At 38.9% G+C, this 3,499-nt stretch overlaps 1 pseudogene; it reads right to left on the reverse strand.

Annotated features, from left to right (window-relative positions):
* Nucleotides 1-239: 239 nt before the first annotated feature.
* LOC143672077 (PEST proteolytic signal-containing nuclear protein pseudogene) lies at nt 240-801 on the reverse strand (annotated as a pseudogene).
* Nucleotides 802-3,499: the final 2,698 nt, after the last annotated feature.

A 3,499-nucleotide genomic window follows, 5' to 3' on the forward strand; every position in this document is an offset into this window, starting at 1 on the left:
AAAAAAATATGCGATTCTTAAAAAGGTACCATTTCTGATTTCTTTGTTACTATAACCTTTGGAAACTAATCACATGAAACCATAAAATTAACAAATGTTTTGAAATCTGTGTCTAGACATAAATTACCTCTAATTTCAAACTCTCATTTATTAGTGTACAATTCAATCTTTAAAAAAAAAAGTGGCTCCAAGGATAGTCTTATACAATTCTTTAAAAATGGAAATTTTTAACTTTACGCTCACCCCCACACCCCAATCTCAAAGCGCATCATTTCATTGTCATGGACATTTCCAAGGTGAGATTTTATATTTTGCTCCCATAACTTCTGGTTATCAGAAAAACCATGCTTTCCTTTGCTGAAAGAGTTTGGTCCTGCTGATGTTGGTGTATAACTTCCAATATTCTTCATTCTCATCTTTGCTTCTAGAGACATTTCTTGGCTCACTATCTTCATCTTCATTAAAAGCTGCTACTACAGAAAGGATTTTTGGAGCAAGAGTTGGAACAGTTTCTTTAGGCTTACTTGATTCAAGTTTGATCGATAAAGCTGCTGCTTTCTTTGTTTTCTGACTACCTATGACAAGTCCAAATTTGAAGATCATCGTAGGCTTTGTTGGGAGGTCTCCAGTTTCTTTTTCAGCTGATCATTTCTCAGTGCTGCGACAGGAACTTTCTCCTCCATTACTGGAAGAAATAGTTTTAGTTTTCACAGGTTTTTCTGCTTCTTCTTTAGGTCCTCCAATGGTTCCAGCTCGCTGCAGCTTCTCCAACTTCTCCTCTCCCACCTTCCGGTCTGCCATTTTCCCAGTGTGGCCACCCCGGCTGCTATGCCAAGGACATCAAGGCTTCTAAATACTCTTAAGTCCTGATTGCATATAGATTACTTTTGTAGAGTAAAATTAATATCAACAGTACTACAGCAATACCAGGGGTACGTAATGGGGAAAAGGACAAGAGTTAGAAATAAGTTTGGATTTTCTGCTTGCTGAGGGTGTGTTTATTGGTTATCTTTTTCTTTGGAACAATGAAATTATCTAAAATTGAGAGGGTTAATGAACTGTTGACTTTGGACATTATACATGTGGCCCAGTAGATGAAGGTGGCTGAAGGATGCACTGACTGAGAAGTAGATCGCCAAATGATGGTGTATACATATGATCGAACATTGTGGTGTTACAAAAAGGAATGAAGTTGTGAGGCATGTAATGATGTGAATGAAGCTGTAGGACATTTGGTGAGGCAAAATAAGCCAGAAACAAAAGAACAAATATGATAAGGTCTCATTTAGAAAATACTAATAAGAAGACTGGAGCCTAGATTATAAACTCTTATAGTAGCCACATTTAGTCTGGAATGGCAATTATTATTTCTGGATACTGAGAGGCTGTTTTATATATGTATAACCTGGTATTTAGAGATAAAAATGAAGCCAACAAAGTCGGGAATAAGGTAATTCAGAATACAGGGATAGGGAAGAAGCTGTCTGTATTTTAGAATTTCACCTACTGTTTGAGACAAAAGGAAGAAAGGTTCATTTTGTCTAGAATCTAAATTGTCTATACCACATACTCTAACTTAATCTGTATGTATAGATCATGTAAACAATCCAAACACAGGGAGCCCAGAATAAGAATGGCAGCCTTTCATCCTGTATAGCTTAATATAATGCCTGTATACATTCCAGAGTATATTAAGTAGATAATCAAAAATATTGGCAAAATCCCTTGAGGGATGGGGGAAAAAATATGGAACTATTAAATTCTACCACCATGGAAATCCCTAATACTGTGTCAAACTTTAAGGACACCCAAATCAATAGGCCAAGCCTTTGATCTTGAAGCTTGCTCTTGTGACACTTATGTAGCTAGTGGAGAAGCTTAGCCTACCTATAGATATGCCTAACAGTCACCTTAAGAGAACCTCTTTTGTTGCTCAGATGTGGTCTCTCTCTAAGCCTAACTCTTTCAGTGAAACCATTGCTGTGGTGGTTTGAAAGGATGTATGGACTCTAGAAAAGTCATGTTTTAATCAAAATCCCATTTCATAAAAGCAGAATAATCCCTATTCAATACTGTATGTTTGAAACTGTAATTAGATCATCTTCCTGGAGATGTGATTTAATCAAGAGTGGTTGTTAAGCTGGATTAGATGATGACATGTCTCCATCCATTTGGGTGGGTCTTGATTGGCTTCTGAAGTCCTATAAAAGAGGAAACATTTTCGAGAATGAGAAATTCAGAGAGAGCAGAGCAGAATGACATAGCTATGAGAAGCAGAGTCCACCAGCCAGTGACCTTTGGAGATGAAGAAGGAAAATGCCTCCTGGGGAGCTTCATGAAACAGGAAGCCAGGAGAAGAAACTAGCAGATGACGCCGTGTTTGCCATGTGCCCTTCCAGATGAGAGAGGAACCCTGACCATGTTCACCATGTACCTTTCCAGATGACAGAGAAACTCTGACTGTGTTTGCCATGTGCCTTCTCACTTGAGAGAGAAACCCTGAACTTCATGAGCCTTCTTGAATCCAGGTATCTTTCCCTGGATGCCTGTGATTTCTATAGACTTGTTTAATTGGGGCATTTTCTCGGCCTTAGAACTGTAAACTAGCAACTTATTATATTCCCTTTTTTAAAAGCCATTCCATTTCTGGTATATTGCATTCCAGCAGCTAGCAAACTAGAACAATTGCCCTCCCCACTATGTGGTACATGACATCCAGGGGTGAAGATCTCCCTGGAGACGTGGGAGATGACTCCCAAGGATGAGCCTGGCCCTGGCACCATGAGATCAACAATGTCCAGGGGAAAAAGTGAAACAAATAAGGTAGCAGCGGCTGAGAGAGCTCAAATAGAATTGAGAGGCTACTCTGGAGGTCACTCTTATGCAAGCTTTAGTTAGACATTGCTAACTATCATAACTTGCCAAGCCCCAACCAAAATCATTCCTGCCAAACCTAAGAAACACTTAGAGCATTACGTGAGATTCTACAAGGTTCCATGCACTAGGGTAACTTTCCAAAACCTACAACCTCCAGATGGGTCTCTGGACCAGATAAGTCTTGAGATGCAGAGGGGCCAACCTCTCCAGAACATCAACTAGTTCCATCCCCCTATCCAACATTCTCAATAGCCTCTTCTGACATGAAAATGTTAGAATGGGCATAGCCCAAATACCCCTAAAAAATGGGAGAAAGATCAAAGGTGATGGTGGAGTTATACAGAGAAGGTAGGGTTTAACACATGAGTATGACTGCTGAATTATCATACGGATATTTCTTTTAGCCTCCAGTACCTTAAAGCAGCTAGAAATAAAAACCTAAAATTGTGGAATTGTAACCCATACCAAACTCTGAAATCTGTTCTACAAGTAAATGTTGTGCTGTGCTTTGAAATTTATTGCTTTTTTGTGTATATGTTATTTTTCACAAAAAAAAAGAGGAAAGAGAAGGAGGGGTGTAACAGAGAAGATAAGATTTAACAAATGAGTATGACTGCTGAAT

This window comes from Tamandua tetradactyla, chromosome X (assembly GCF_023851605.1).
Source record: "Tamandua tetradactyla isolate mTamTet1 chromosome X, mTamTet1.pri, whole genome shotgun sequence".
NCBI classification, from domain to species: Eukaryota; Metazoa; Chordata; class Mammalia; order Pilosa; family Myrmecophagidae; genus Tamandua; species Tamandua tetradactyla.